The sequence below is a fragment of the Aedes albopictus genome, chromosome 1 (genome assembly GCF_035046485.1).
Source record: "Aedes albopictus strain Foshan chromosome 1, AalbF5, whole genome shotgun sequence".
NCBI classification, from domain to species: domain Eukaryota; kingdom Metazoa; phylum Arthropoda; class Insecta; order Diptera; family Culicidae; genus Aedes; species Aedes albopictus.
The window spans coordinates 2,309,815-2,327,331 of NC_085136.1; the positions used below are offsets into that span (position 1 = coordinate 2,309,815).

General features: G+C 38.6%; 1 protein-coding gene across 3 annotated transcripts in view; it reads left to right on the forward strand.

Annotated features, from left to right (window-relative positions):
• The window catches only part of LOC109406960 (homeotic protein antennapedia), a 247,339-nt gene that overhangs the window by 62,934 nt on the left and 166,888 nt on the right, over positions 1-17,517 (forward strand). For all 3 annotated transcript variants that reach the window (XM_062842870.1, XM_029864517.2, XM_029864518.2), the window contains exon 2: positions 15,646-15,726. The gene's annotated coding sequence lies outside the window, so the exon portion shown is untranslated. The remainder of the gene's footprint in view (positions 1-15,645; positions 15,727-17,517) is intronic.

Consider the following 17,517-nt stretch of genomic DNA (forward strand, 5'->3'; position numbering starts at 1 on the left):
TGGCCGAAACCCCCCCCCCCCCCCCCCCTCATGACCACGTGGTTTATGGACAGCCCCAAAAACCTCTACCGAACCATTCTCGGGCTTCACTTGCTCAGTTTTAAATCTAATTTACTCACATCTAAATCTTGCACATATATTATATAACATGAAGGAGTTTTGTCCCAGTTCTTCTATTTCTTTAACTAACACTATTCAAAGAATAGCTTGGTCTATAGAGTTAATGAATGCTTTATCAGCACTAAACAGTCTGTAAAAAGCATTCGGAACATTTTTTAGATTCCTCTTGATTATAGTCTCTAAAAGTGTGAAAATCAATTATTTTCAAATGCTTACCAAGATGTTCCAAGTGATTTGCTGCGTATTCTCCTAATTTTAAGGTAAATCATAGTTTTCCACTAAAATATGTAGCCAAAAATGATCAAAGTTCCCGAGCAGAAGGGCATACCTTACAAATACCATGCGAAGAGCAACATGTACTCTAATACCTAACATTGTTATTGCTGCGTTATTGTGCGAAATGTTATGAGAACATCACACTATCAGTTGAAGGTATTTGAGCAGAGTTTTGTATTGATGTAGTATTTGTTAGTTTAGCAGTGAAAATAACCGAAGAATAAGCTTTGCTATTACATCATGAAGTCATCGAACATATGAAACATTTAATAACAACAAATGTTATTAGTTTGTTATTCAATAACTTTGGAATAACAAATACAGCAACTGAAATTTTAGCTACGCATTCATTATTGAAATAACAAGACTTGTTATTTTCTAGGTGTTATTTATACAAAATTTTGGTACTCATTTTTGTTATTTTGCCTCTTATTACCACCTAATGAAGGGCATGTCAAGGTATGGTAGTATCTATATATATAAAAATGAGTTTGACTTCCCTTTGAGGCAACAAAAGTCACGAATGGCTGAACCGATCAGAATGAATCTTGCATGGTCAGATTTGTATTCATGGTGGCCGTGTTTATATGTAAAAAAAGTTAGGAAAATGAACTAAAAATGTAAGAAAATAGACAAAATGCTGATTTTTTATGACCTGGGAGGAAATCAGCACGATCGAATTGAAACCAATCTAGAGTGCGGTGCTATTTTGAGCTCAACAGTTGTCAAACCACTACAAGACGGCAAGACAAAGTTTGCCGGGACAGCTAGTTTTAGATAAATACCTTGATATGTTATTCATTTGTTTTTTTCTTCTGCTCGGGTTATGGTGCCAATCTTTTACCACTGTGGTTCGCTATTACAATTCCTACTTTAACAGTAATTGTTTTATAAATAAATTATGTATTAAGTTATTAACTATTGGTTTTCTTTTTAGCAAAATTTGACATCAAGCATGACGTAACTCAGATTTCCACCTAAAGCAAATCACAAAATGCCGTCGGTGTGGCGCTCCACTGTCTATTGCAAGATTCTGCCGTCATCAAAAAATATATGGACGGAATTCATAAGTTCCAACAACAAAAATGGAGCAAGAACAAAAATTATGGCCGCCGCCGAGCACACATTGGTGGTAGTGAATGATTTATTTTCATCCCATAAATTATATGATTATTCCCTTATTTTCTATCTGCCCAAGCTTCGCTCGCATACATTCATTTTTCCCTGTTTCCACCGAAAGGCAATTGGAACATTTTTTTTTTCGTGTTCTCTACGAACGTGGCGTCTGCTAGTTTTTTGAATGTTTTAGTGCTAGACTCGATTTATGAGCATTATGGAATCCTCAAATTTACCGCCACAATCACACTCATCCGAGCTTCCATGTTTCCAATCTGCTGATCAGAGCACCACCACCACATACAAGCTCGAATCACGTCAACAAACAGCAACACGTCCCATCCGAGCAGCAACCGTCCAAATGAGCAGCCGTAGTCTGCGCAATAATTTAAAACATGATTTAATATGTGAAAATTGTTCTGGACGCATTGTCTCTTTGCTGTTTGTCTCGCTCATTCACACACACGCCGCGGCACGCTTCAACGTCCTTGCCTGCTCCCACCACTGGTGGTGATGGTGGGTGGTGGTGGAACGAGCAGATTGCATCAACTCGGAATTGTACCAAAGCGATGATGGAACTCCCGTTTGATCTTTCTCCGTGTCCGTGTGTATTGTGGAGCTGAACTCCGTACCCACCGAGTCACAGATTTGACCAAATTGAGTGCATCCGGAAGCAACGCTGCCTTTGACCGAGTGAAGCGAAGTTCTCCGAGAGATTTACTCTCTTCGGGGGAAAGTGTTTCTCACGGAAGGATATTGAACATTGTTGGCAAGTCTTCTGAATGGTTTTCGGAATGTCTATCAACTTGTTAATATTATTCTTTATAATTTATTTAATGGTCCATTTAACAGAATGTACCCAAGTGACTGGGTCTGAATTAAGGTTTTATAAATGTGGCCCATAGAACGCTGAGTATTTATCATTTAACATTAAACAGTTGTTAGTAATTGGGACGGATGGTTAAAAATATCCAGATTTGCGAAGCATAACATTTTCTGACCTCAATGTGGCTCCAAATTTCAAAACTGTTATTCAGATATACCGAGCGAATCTCTGATCCAATTTGAAGAAAAAAAAAACAACGACTAAATCAATCCATTCACATTCACAATTATTCAAGATTTTAGAAAAATGTAACATTTTTGCGTCATAAAAAGAGCAGCAAAAGTATCTTTTCAAAGCTAAGGATAATGTGGAAGCCATATTGGAAAGCTTAAAGCTTCGGTTGCTACAGGACTCTTTTAGTACACTATATCCTGTGCTTTTATAGCGTTGATATAGCCAAAAAGCTTTCAGTTGTAGTACACCTAGTTGCATGCACGCTAAGAAAGAATCACTCAAAACTTAAATGTACTGGAACAATATTAAAAAAAAATATATATGTTTATCTATTTTTTCGGCTTTAGTAAAATACAAATAGCAAATAAAAATGCATTGTTTCACATTTGGAGAGTCGATTAAGATTAAGCATGAAACAGATTTTAAAATTTTCCTTTTTAAGTATTTTATGTATCGAATTGGGCAACTTCAAGTTATGAATTTTCCCCGTTTTTAGCATCTAGATATCAACAAAAGCGATTTCGGAGATGAGCAGAAACATATAGCCGTGTGGGTGCGAATGGCAACTAAAGCAAAGCAAACCGCAAGATATTAATCTCGTGCAATTATAAAATTAATGTCCGCTGAGATTTAATGCTCGAGAAGTTACAGAAGACGACTGTGGAAATGAAAATTATATGAATTAATTGATAGTCAACTGTATGTTTGGATGAACCGCACTCAATTGATGTGACGATAATGTTTGGATGATTTCCAGACTGTATCAATCCCGTTGTCACAATATAACGCAAAGTATTGTACTGTAAGAATTGTATTATTTTCTGAGACTTTATTTCAAATGACACCTGACAAATATTTCATGCAAACTTCTGTTCTAAAAGCAGAGTGCTTCAATGCGCATGTCCTTTGATAAAAACTACTCTCCCAAGTAACACACATGTTATATAAAAGTTACGACAGCGCAAGTTTTGGTTGTATAGAAGTTTATTTTACGTTATTTCAACACAATGTTAGAATTACGTAAAATAAACTTCTATACAACCAAAACTTGCGCTGTCGTAACTTTATTATAACATGTGTGTTGCTTGGGCTCAATCCATAAAAGCTCTCTTATCCTAGCTATCCTTTTTCAAACATTATTTTATGTGCAATTTTTCACATTTATTCTACCTTGGCTTCCATTGTTACTAGCCAATTTGGTTTGCAGAAACTAACCAGGTCTATTTTCTGCTGATCACTACTAATATAGGAGCATCCATAAAGTACGTCACGCTTAGAGGGGGGAGGGAAGGTTCTGAAAAGTGTGACAAGCAATGTATTAAGTACAGGAAAAATCCGTACGAGTGGAGGAGGGGGGGTCGAAAATTCTCATTTTTAGCGTGACGTACTTAATGGATGCCCCCTATGTGTGTAGTGTATGTTATATGGTTGAATATTGTTTATTTTGCCTTATTATTTTGTTTTCTGAGAATTCTTTTCTATGCATAATATTGCAATACATTTTTTTTATAATTACAGATAAGCTTGTAAGGAGCTTGAAGATGATAAATGTTCGAATTGAATATTTATTGGACACTGAACGTCGTCATTAGAAGATTGCTATGGTTCGAATGGTAGTACAGAAATATTTCGAGGGTGCAGATAATCTTAATATCTCATTGACGTAATAGTCATCATAGAGATACATACTGATATTCCGTAAAGTCTGATTATACAAATGCAGCTGGATAAACGCTTCAAGCTAGGCACAAACATATCAGAACAGTGTCATATTTTATTGAACAAATAGCAGAGGGACTATCGTGTACATAATACGAATCACACAAGTTTCTTTACTTCGAACAAGTAAAAGATAACCGAAATTCAACAAAAACTAACATTTTTATTTAAAAAAGACAGGCCCTTGGGAAGATCTCAAACCCGGATTGAAACGTTGACAAATGACTATGATATAAAATTTTTAACGCTTGTCCCGTGACTGCAAGTTAAAATCCTCACATGGGTATAAATATACCAATTGAATCCCATCAGAACGAATTCCTTGATTTTTTTTTGCATTTGTAGTCACCTCTAACATAAAAAAAAATGAAAAAGAAAAGAGAGAGAAAATATATTGACGTTTCTGTTGTTCCTCTTGGTTGTAGTCTTCTTCAGGAATCATATTGTTTACCGTCTACTGTCCAAATCAATTTCTCCTAATTTAATTATGGAAGGAGAGAATGATTTTTCATTTTCAATTTTCAATTTTTCCACAAACTCAAACAACACTGTGAAGCACTGTGTAAACCTGTATTGAAGTTATGCCACTAGGGTAATTGATCCGGTCATGGAGGAGTTAAGCACTGGCTTTATGTTCAAACCACAATTGTATCGCCCCAAGCAAACTTTTTACATGGTTTGAGTTGAAAATAATAAAATCCATCCTTTAACTACGGGAAAATAACGAAATATTGCTACTTTGAGGTTGTTATGAGCATTTTATTCGATTTTATCTGAAAGAACATTGTGTTCCATTGTAATCTTAAGCAAACAAATGGTGCAATCTCATAATTTAAGCACAATACATCTATTAAAAATACCTTCTGGTAATATTTCAGTCGAAAAAGTGCTCAATGGCCATTACCGCTACATTAGGTACTACCACAACGAAGGGAACAATTACCCCACTGTAAAGAACGATTTCTACAACAATAAAAATCAGTATTACTAATCCATGGATCGTATCACTCACTGAGAAGTGATTGCCGTAGCACCAACCCAAGTAACAATGAATGCTGAACAGTGAGAGTATTAGATGAACTGTGGCTGGTTAATGGTATCAGTGACTGTACAAAATGATAGCTGAACATTGGGTTGAAGTATGGCTTGTTCAACCTTTTAATCAGTAATACATAGATGGCTGAGTATCAAGTTGAATAGAATATTCTTCATCTATGTAACTAGCTTTAAATCATACACCAACATGCAGAATTAATCATCTGTTGTTCATCCTTTAATCAAATCATTTTTGACAGCTGATCCAAGCATGTTTTCGTGAAGTCCACATCGCTTGTTCAGCCTTAATACAGGCTTAGTTCAACTTACGTTCTTGACTATTGAAGCACAACAAGTAATGCTCTTGTTTTTGAGCATACGTATACAATTGTGTGGCGTAGGTGCTAATGTGAGTGACTATAAATCAGGAGGTCCGAGTTCAATTCCCAGTTTTCTCACAGTTTAATTTATACATTCCGAAACATCTCTTTATAGCAATAGAAGCAGCTAATGGTAAAAATAGGCTCCCGAAAGTGTTTTAATTTTTATTTCTACCCAATTCATAAATTCATTTGATAACTAATTAAGTGCATATTAAGCCTTAAAACAGCCTTTAATAAAACCTCAAACCAGCTAAAGTTTGAATAAAATCAAGATATCAAAAATAAAATCAAAATTAGGTGTGAGCTGAATAAAGGATTGTAGCTCTTGCTCTGAGCTTTTGTCCAAATGAAGGCTGATTTACAGCATCAAATTGCACTAGTTTACAGCATTTTTGAACTCGGTAAGCTGATGATTATTTTAGGTGTAATATCATGCCCTGAGTTCGAAAACGCGAAGGAAAAAAATTACAGTAGAGCGGAAATTTTTTCGAGTTTCCATACAAGGTTGATGATTTGAAATCGATTTTTGTTCTATTTTTAAGCAACGTCGCTCACTTCACACATCTAATTCTCCGTAATCAATGCTCTGATTGAGCTGAATTTTTTACTGTAATTCGCCTACATATGATATGTTAGATAAACGTTGAGAAAGAATTTTCAGATTGTTTTTTACTTGTTAAAAAAATCCATTTCTTCATATATTTTTGGAAATTTGGCTAAAATTTAAGGAGATCGTCCCTAAAACTCGCCAATATCTTGAATTTCATCAATCTGACGCAAAACCTGCATTCAAATGATCGAATGGTATTGTATTCAGCTTTTAATTTATGATTTGAAATTGGTTGAACATAACGCAAGATATTTGAACTTTAGTAAATTCCATATTTTTAAAAGTTGTAAAACTCGATATTTAGCTAAAACACAAAAACTGCGCTACTTAAAATTTTTTGAAGCACGGTTTCTAAATCAGTGCTAAATCGTACTTCAAAAATTGTGGCCGTTGATAGAAGTTCACGACTTTCGTTTTATTTTGTAAACTAGTGTTGTTAGCTGAGAATCTTCACACTATAACATTTCAACTGTCTATAAAGCATTTTTACCCATTCATATTTTTTTACTTATTGCACATCAAAAAGTTCTTTAGCTTTCAAGCTTTTAGGAGGCACTACCCGACAAGGTATCATTTGAAAAACTTTAATCGATGTCAAACTTATGTCTCCCGATTCTGTAACTATGCAACTGAGACTTCAGAAACATTTTGTGCGTAGAAGACAATATTTCGACTAGGGTGTTCTAAATCCTTTTGAATTTCGGTTGAAAAATCCGAATTTGATGGTTGATTTTATCCTAAAAATCATCCCAGATTTGGGTGCATCGCATAATCAGCAAACGGCGTCCACCCTAAATGGTGGCTCGTCGTCCTGAATAAATGCGAAACTAAACAGGAGTATGCCACAATACACAGCTAATCGCGTTCGGTAATTTTTACCGAAATCTCAACCGCTGAGCGTTCGGTAATGGATTTTTACCGAAATTCTGTAAAAAACAAAATTTCGGTAAAATGTTATCGTTTATCTGTCAAACTCTAACGAAGTTCGGTAGAAGTTGCAAGTTTTACCGAATTTCTCCTGTTAAACAAACTTAACGGTTGAGATTTCGGTAAAACATTACCGAAGTCGGTGATTTTTTCTTAGTGTGTAGGTCAAAGTAATGATCGCGTATTGAAAAGATTATTTTACGAAATATGGAAATATTCAATATATTGGAACAAATTGGGTCGTTTGAAACTTCATAAATTTCATATGAAATGAAAAATTATTGAAAAACTTTAAACCTCATTTACCCGAAAGCAGATTTTTGTTATATACACCCCCTTGCTTCTAACCCCCTTATTTGTTCATTCAATCATTTCATGAAATCAATGTAATTTTACATTTTACAATATTTTACTGCTTTAAATATTTTTTCAGTTTGGGAAAACCGAAATACTCGCGGCTGCTTCGAGGTTAGGGATTACAAAAATTTTAAATTGGAAAGGAAGAATTTAGGGGATCTAAACTAAATTATTTGCTAACTTCTACTAAAAACATTGATGGGAGAAAATGTGGTGATCTGTAACGGAACCAAAAAAGAGGGATTGATCGGTAGACAACTACAAGAGGAGAACAAACGAAAGGGGACGAAGACAGACAGAAACGAACAACAAAACCAATTGGCAGACAACGAAAACAAGCAACGTACTTCATCAAACTCTGAGATCAACACGTTTCAAAAACTGATAAATCAGATTCATGTATTCCAAATCAAGGCCTGCCAACACTTCTCTAACGGGTTTCTGTTGTTTTCCTCGGGCCCGGAGAATTTCATGCAGCACAGATCTGACCTTACGGTACTCAATGCATCCCCATGCGACATGTTTGATATCCTGGTAAGCCACGCCGCAGACACAGAGATTGCTTTCTGAGAGCCTAATACGGAAGGCTTATGCGTTTAAAAAACAGTATCAGGTATCAGGTATCAGTAGGTCGGCTCCAGAGGCACGTTCTCCTCCATTTGGGAAATTTGTGCCATCGCCATAAACACGAGCGTATTCATCATTTACCTGAGGGAGAAGGGAAGAAAAAAAGGATGGGACAGGGAAAAGGACAGGTAACGGAATAGGGTCTTCATACACGCATAAGGAAGGCTTTTGCGTTTAAAAAACAGTGGTTGAACATCAACCGACACACTACACGAATGAAATCGCGGCCAAAATCCAACCCATTGAACTATGCCTTCTTCGATACCTGTGGAATGATAGAGTGCAAGCATCTACCTATCTCTCAATCTCTTCATCTGTGTTGCCAGTTGATGTCTGCTTACGGACCAATGCAAAAAAATCGTCGAAAGCGATTTGACGCTCCTTAATATCGCCTTCGCTAGCGCCCATCTTAGCCAGTGAGTCCGCTTTCTCATTGCCCGGAATCGAGCAATGTGAAGGGACCCAAGCTATGATTGGTGTATGAGCGTTTCGTCAAAGCACTCAATACTTGGCGTATTCCATTCAGGAAGTACGCTGAGTGCTTCATCCGTTTCATTGATCGAACAGCCTCCAGAGAACTTAGACTGTCGGTATAAATGAAGTAGTGCTCAGGTGGAAGAGTGTGAATGTACTCTAAGGTGTAGTATATAGCCTCTAGCTCAGCTACGTATACAGAACAGGGCTTTTGAAGCATGAAGGTGGCGCTATGAAATTCGTTGTAAACACCGAATCCAGTCGAATCATCGGTTTTTGAACCATCTGCGAAGTACTGTCTGTCCCCGCTAACATGCCCGAACTTACTTGCAAAAATTTGTGGAATCAAAATCCACAGATAAGCTGGTGAAGTCTGAGAAGTTGTCGCGATTGGTGTTAATCGGAGATGGGCTTACCTCCAGCGTCATGTACCAGTAGCATACTCATACAACGAGTTTGAGGATTCTGTTCGAGCAGCTTTTCGAAGTTTTCTTTGACCAACGGATTTACAACCTCGCATCGGATGAGGAACCAGAACGACAACTCCGCAAAGCGGTCTGTCAGAGGCTGTACTCCAGCAAGTACCTCTAAACTCATTGTGTGAGTTGAGTTCAAACAACTTAACGCGATCCGAAGGCAACGGTACTGAACCCGTTGAAGCTTCAGCAAGTGTGTTTTCGCCGCGGATTGAAAACAGAAGCTACAGTATTCTAAAACCGATAGAATGGTTGTTTAGTACAGCCTGATCAGATCTTCCGGGTGTGTTCCCCACCATGTTCCGGTAATAGTTCGCATGAAGTTGATTCGTTTTTGGCATTTTTGTATCAGATACACAATGTGCTTCCCCCAGGTGCATTTGGAGTCGAACCAGACGCCAAGGTATTGTGAAGACATGCTATGAGTGATTGCCTTACCCATCAGAACGAGCGGAAACTTAGCCGGTCTGTGTTTTATAGAATAGACTACCATATCAGTTTTCTCCGGAGAGAATTCGATACCCAGCTTGAGAGCCCAAGTAGACAAATTGTCCAAAGTATCCTGTAGTGGCCCTCGCAAGTCGACTGCTCTTGATCCCGTTACAGAAACATCACAGTCATCCGCAAGCTGTCTTAACGAACAATTTTACAAGTGTCAATCATCTATGTCTCTGACATAGAAATTGTAAAACAGAAGACTAAGACATGAAGCCTGGGGAAGACCCATGTAGCTAATTCGTGAAACTGTCAAGTCGTCATGAGCAAGACTCATCTGTTTCTCAAACAGAAAATTAAACAAAAAGTTATTCAAAATTGGTAAAAGGCCACTTTCGTGTAGTTTTTCGGAAAGAACATCGACACAAAATGAATAAAAAGTCCCCTTAATATCTGATAATCACTGAGCCCATTAGCTGCTTTTGAGCAAAGGCAAGCTGAATTTCTGAAGCAAGCAACACAAGTCAGTCGTCAGCGTTTGCGGAAACCAAATTGTGTATCTGACAACATGCCACTCGACTCAACCCATCTGTCCAGTCGAAAGAGAATCATCTTTTCCAACATCATTAACATCGCAAGACAACATCGCGAATGGACGGTACAAGTTATGATCCGACGCGGGTTTCCCGGGTTTTTGAATAGCTATCACTCTCACTTCCCTCCAATCATCCGGAACGATGTTGTTGTCTAGGAACTGATTGAACAAGTTCAAGAAGTGCCTCTTAGCGACGCCGGGAGGTTTTTAAGCAAGTTGTACTTAAATCGATCCATTCTTGGAGCGGAATTGTTACATGAAAGAAGAGCAAGTGAGAATTCAACCATCGAAAACGACCTGCCCATTTCGTCCCTACCCTCGGAAACATCACGAATTATTCACTCCACGGGTACGGAATCTGGACAAACTTTTTTTGTGAACTTGAGGATCCATCGAGGAGAGCTTTCACGATCTTCGTTAACCGACGACGCATTACGCATTCTTCTTCCGACGTTCCAAAGAGTTCTCATTGAAGCCTCGCGTGACAAACCCTCGACGAACCGACGCCAGTAACAGCTTTTTTCGCCTTGACCAAGTTCTTAAACTTGCTTTCAAGGGAAGCGTACCGCTTAAAGTTTTCGACCGAACCGCGTTTCCAAAACTCTTTGAACGCCGCGGATTTATCGCGTTGGATTTCTGTGCACTCGCTATCCCACCACGGATTGGAGGGTTTCCTGCGAACCGACGGACCTGGCACTGGTCGACGTTGTGCCTGAAGCGCGCTAATGATGATCAGCTCGGATAGAAACCGATACTCTTCCCGCGATGGAAAGACTTCAACCGATTGCTCACCGTTGATAATTGCATCCGCGTATTTCTCCCAGTCAATGTGCTTGGTGAGATCGTATAGGTGATGTCGATAGATGGAGGTTGATGTGATCCATTGGAGATAGAAACAACAATCGGCAGATAATCACTACCATGGGGATCCTGGATTACCTTCCATGTACACTCCAGCGATAGTGATCTTAAACAGATTGAGAGGTCTAATCGGCTGTTTCTAGGCCTGCCATCTTGAGCAGGAGGTGCCACTCGTGTAACTTCTCCGGTATTCGCAGTCGTCGCAGTGGACTAGAAATCGACTCTGTAAAATGAATGCTGCTTCTTGATCCCTAGAAGCACCCCTCCGTACGAGTCGGTTCGATCAAGACGAATGATATTATAATCGGGAAAAGGTAAGGTTACATCTGGTGTCAGCCATGTTTCGGATAGTGCAAAAACATCTCATTGTAAATTGTTAACTAAAAAATTAAAAGCGCCTAATTTCGGTGTAATACCACGATAGTTCCAGTGTAGAACAGAAATCGTATCTTCGACCTCGGTGGCCATCGAAAGATACGATTGTCGCAAGGAGGGGCATTTTAGAAGCTCACTGCTTCAAAAGAGGGATCACACAAGGAAGAAGTCCTTTTACAATGTTCTTCATGGAATCGGAAGCATTGAAGAAGCTGAGGATGCTGTCTACAATGCCAGAGAGCGTAAACATTGGTGCACCCTGAGGTTGCTCCTGGTGCACCGAATGCTGTCTCTCCGGTTGAGAATTCGAAAAATGTGGGACATCTGGGATTTTTGATGTTCCCGGGAGTGATGGAAAGTCTCGTTCGTCCTGGATTTTGAATCCCGGAGGGAAACGTTTTGTGACTTTCTTACCACTCTTGAAACTCGTCATGGTGGGTTGGGGGTCGCTACTAGGCAGATTCCGAGGTTTTTTGGTGGGTCTCTGGAGCCTCATCCATTTCCTCGTTTCACCCTTGAAAACAAAGGGAACCCCCTCTCCGACCTCGGAGTCAGAGCCCTGATCATCGAGAGATAGAGACGAGTAGATGTTATGGGATTCAACGGTAGGGGCAGCTTTTTTCAGCATTTCGAAACGGTAATGGTTGCAGGATTTGTAGAACTTCTAGTAGCATATCTGATTTTCTCGAGAACGACATGATGGATTGCTGACCGCTGTGCTGCTAACGACACTTGGCAAAGTAAAGCTAACTCCACTACTGTACAAGAGTGCAAAATTAGCTGCCGACCGAGTATCGAATCAAGTCAGATTTCATCCGCTGTTCTGATTCTTACGTAGCAGCTATTGGTTCAAATCCGAAGGACGACTTTTTTTTGTTCAAGCCTCATATTCATTGGTTCGATAAATTCCAATTGGTCTTCTATTCGAGTATGCTTAAACAGTTGTTTTCTGCAAAAAAATGCATTTAATTCTTCCTTGAAATACAATGTTACCGAACTGAACTTCTATAAGCTTGAAAGTTCCGAGTGGCATCTTGAGCAGCTTTCAAGCTGTATTGTTCCGCGTTCTGTAGGGTTCCATGCTGCAGCATTATCGGAGTTTGTCGAAACGACAAACGAAAGTCTACGATGGGGAAGGGGGTTTATTGATAGCGCCTAAGATGCAAAAATTGAGGCGATATACGAACAATTCACACGCGGTTCAATGGAATCATGTACCTTGACATGTACGCATATGGCCTCCACTTTAGCATCCTATTCAATATTATATAAAAGTGGAAATGATCTCAGTGGAGTCTGTATTATAAACTCCTTTGGTGTGAAAATTCAATTTTTGCTATGTAAATTGTAAAATTGTATATCTATTACATGTTCAAACATCAATAATTTTTTGTGAACCTTAATTTAATCATGCCCTCTTTTTAGTCAATATTGCTCCCGCATCTAGTTCTGTATTGATAATTTTTTAATTATTTATGGAAATTTTCTAATTTATTATTTAGCCTGTACTGGGCGGGTCTGCCCAAGTGGTCTCACGCCTTATGTCTTTGAAATTAAGAGCACTTCCATAGTTATTGACGGAGAGCTTTTAAATGCAAATGTTTATGTAGGCACGATTGATACTCTATCAGGTCACAGAAATTCAAGGAAATATTAGAACTAAAAATATCAGAAGTTTCTGGATAGAGCGGGATTCGACTCCCAACACCCTGGGATTGTGATTCGTTTTTCATCAACAGTTAATGCTACAGTTTATTCTACAAGAAAGGGAAAGGGTTGGAAAACTTTCTTTGATGGCTTAAAGAACTAGCAAAATGCACAAAAAAAAACATTATTTCAATACGTAAGTCAAAGCATGCGAAACAATAGACCTGCATTTTTTCACGACTAAATTACCTTGAGGGCTAAAACAGGTGTCTTGGTTATGCCATCCACTTCTCAGACTAGAGGATGTTCCGCAACTTGAATAGAGATCTGCACGATTGCAGCGATGCGTTCCGTCCGAACTGAGAGGCCCAGTCTATATTTGAACATTTGAGTTAATTTAATTCACATTTCAATACACCGGACGAGCAAAATTTGGTATCCGACAGACACCCAGAAAGGCATCGCTAAAGGCGTTGACTTGTGCGCAAACGGGTTCATTCAACGTGCCTCGATGGAATTCAAAGGGCTTTAAGCAGAAAATGACATATGTATACTTCGCAAACGACAACACAAAAGCAATCCCAATTCGCGAAAAAAGAAATCCGAAGAAACGCCGCTCGAACACCTTCTAGAAAACAATCGAATTTCTTTTGCCTAACCAGTTCGATTCAGCGTAGGTACTCGTATGCCCAACTTCTCGGGGATCGATTCAAAACTGGATCGGAAAACATTCGCAAATTTCCGACCACACGATTCTTAGTTTCTCACCTGCATGCAATGGGTCTCTCTGATGTGAACCAACCCAACAAGGGGGACGATTAGAGGGAATGTAGGCGACCTGGGAATGCGGCGATGGGAACAATCGAAAAGGGTCATATCATTCGGCAGTTGAGCTGGATATTAATGAAAAATAATGATCGAATTGGCGGTTCAATTGCATCGGAGACTTGCTCTGCGCTGATTTGTTTATCGATTATCATTGTTATTTCCACACTTACTGTCGTTTCCCAGCGATCACGATAAGAATCAATGGGCGAATTCTTGCGTGGTGGTTTATTGTTTTACCCTCGATTGCATAGGAAATTAATGGTATTTGCGATGATTTAATTCATTTTTGATCATGAAACAAATGTTTGCACTTTTAGCGGTTTTGCTCAGCAAGGGTACCTACTCTCACGAGACAGAGCGGAACCAACAGCAGCGGTGATGCTAAATCAAAACGAAATGAATTATTTCCACTATTAACGAGCTCCAAAGTAGAGAGAACAATGCCTTTTGGAGCGGAGTTCCGCGGAGATTTCATAAAAGGTGATAATGATTATCGCAGCCGAAGTAAGGCTATGGGAAAGCGACGGTCGGTGACATCCAAAGCTTTTGTCGGTGCGGTATTATTCGCGTTTGATATCCGCTTGAAGTTCTTCGGGGGCCGCCTGGTTGGATTGGATCCTACCTTTGCCTTCACTGACTTTCTTTTCAGTATGATGCAGTCTGCAGCACAAGCGTTTGAACTTTCGACTGCGTCATCCTATATCCTACTGTGGTTTGAACTTGATACTTTTGCATAATTTGTTTAACTATTGAAGGTTTTTTCTAGTTTGTTTTAGGAAGAAGATCAATAAAACACTGAAAAGCCTTTTCTTAGATGTCTTTTTTTGTTCTTTGGTGATCCAGTTATTACTTGAACTAAAAAAATGGGACGTGGTCAAAGCTACTGGCGCCCTCTGGCAGTTGATTTGATACGATCAATTTGATAACAATAAAATCGTTTACGAGCCACTTACGGGGCGGTTTACGACCAGGTTTACAACCCGTTCGAACTCTCTTTACACAGTGTCATCTTTATCGTGCATTACAAACATAAAACGCGCCGTTACCGGCGCTCGTAAAGATTCCGGTTCCACACGGCGCGCGATTAGGGTAATAGAGGAAACCCCGAAAATTAAGTGATTAAAATTCGGCAACTTGTTGCGCAAAGCCCATTGAAGTCAACGCTTTTGTCTTTTATTTTTGGGTTGGAGTTAATTTGTATGCTAACGGTTATTGCATGTTGCCTCCGTCAGTGCAGCAGTAGCAGCGTGGTGCTGCCTTCATGCTTGGGAAAAACATATCGGGAACTGGCGGCAAAATTTGCCGTTTCAAAGCTGTTCGGAAAGCGATGGTTAGGCCATGGCGAGTAGATAGCATAAGAGCATAAAAGCTGCCTCTCTCGGATGAGAGGTGAGAAATTTCCTGTGAAAATGAGAGAAGATATGTTCTAAAGCGGAATACAAACTACGATATGGGTGTGCTTTGTAAACTGTTAGACAAGGTTTCCCTAGTCATCGCTAGATGTAGCTTCGTTAGCCATCTATTTCAGTTGTGAGTCTTGTGACTGAATGTATAGGTTACGGAGGGGAAACTACTCCAACGCATGCGCAGTTTTCGTTCAGAAGCAAACAGCTGATCGAGCTAATTTATGATAATGCCAACATTCATACAATTTTCTTTTATTCCGTTGAGAGGCACATTCTCTACAGTACTGATAACGCTATCAACTTTTTTTTTCTTTTCAGAAACCATTGATAAGGATTACCATAAAAGGATAAACATCAGTGATTGGATTATACGTATTCAAAACAAACTCACAAGCCAAGGTAAATAATCACGTTCTTAAGTCTGAACCCAAAACAGTATGCAATAAACCCGACGGCCCACGTCGTCGATGCACAGCGTGTACCTGTGTCAATTGCTTCGTTTATGGCACTTTCCTTCGAGAAGATCCTTCGTAACGGAAGGACGAATTTCGGTCGTATCCTGCCAGGAGGGCCGCAAAGTCAAAATAGAAAGTTAGGTTCATTTTTTCCTTGTCCTGTAATAAAAGAATAGACGAATGCCATTGAGTTGAAGGCCGGCACGTAACAATATGCAAGCTGATGTAACTTTCTCTTTGGGACTTTTTTTCTTCTTGGTAATAAAAATTTAGATTTGGTTTGGTCGTGGAACAAATGACGACCAACCAAAAGTGCCAGTTCTACTTTGCATCTGATTTGGATAGGGTCGTTATTTTAGTTTCTTCAGTCTTCTATCTGTTAAAGATTGAGAATCACTTGAGAGCACTGTCGTTGACCGATATAGGTTGCATGGAACGCAGAATCTACACGTTTGGATCAACTTCGCATGGGAGGTGTTAGTGTGGAAATTTTAGTGTGAAAGGAGCGAGTGAATGAAAAATGAGCAGAGAGCTTTAATACGTGTTTAAGATCTAATGTGAAACTGTTAAAATTGATGCAAATAATATCAAACAAAACTTAGCCGATCCTATTTATTGGGATAGAACCTAAATGTCGTACAACAGCCTGATATGCTTCAAATAATAAGTGTTTAATCTCTCTCAATACTAAAATCAAGCAAGTGTCAACATATCCAACAAAAATTACAAAAATGAATGAATCGATTGTTGGTCAAATTTATTTTTGTATAAGCTACATCAAAACTGTACAGAAAATAGTGATACCAGGAAAGGAAAAAATTATAGCAAAATTGTGTTTTTATTACGTTTTATTTATGTGTATTTTAACTTAGGTACTTGCTAATATTACGCTTTGGGAAATTGTGCCTATTTTATAAAGTAAAAAAAACTGTAACTTGTTTGTGAAGTGAAGCAAATGTTTATTGAGTTTGACTGTTGGCGGTATATAGTGCACATCAGGGTTATTCTCCAAGAAGTTAGAGCGATTCTTGTTAAACCATAGGTTATTCGACAGTCAATTTAAACTGTTATATATCCGGATTTTTACTTTTTTGACTTATTAATTATTTTGTAAATATTAAAAAACAAACTATTTTACCCCTTTCGTGACGAACCAGCACAATTGTGCTGTTGAGCGGTAGCAGTTTTGCATATTTTTTTAATCTGTTTAGACTTTGTTTTATGTGATGTAAACTGTTTCAAAAATTAAGCTATTACTAATACTTGTTTGTGTGTAAACAAACTTTTGTTTACGTTGCCTGTGAGATTGACCACAACAAGGTAAACAAAAAGTGGACAAAAACCGTAAAATATGAAAAAGTTTTGCCTGTCGCATAATTTTTATTTCCGATTTGTCTAGGTAGTCAAAGCTAGAAATCGAAAGATAAAGAGTAGTTCTTTCAAATGATGTAAAATAATTGTTGTTTTGTTGAAGAATCTTAGAGTTCTGGAGAGCCAAAGTTGAGCCATTTGTATGGAGATTTCAATTTTTTACGCTCCGTCACGAAAGGGTTATACAATTCAAGTACCTAAACAAAAATCATCATCTTGAAATTGTATATGTTGTTTTTTGATAATATTGATGATTTTACAAAAGTCAACTCAGGGGCAGGGATACCATACATACAGATTTACCTGTATAATACAGAATTTTGAGTGAATCCCCGTTCAAAGTGTATGAAAAAACAATTTTCAA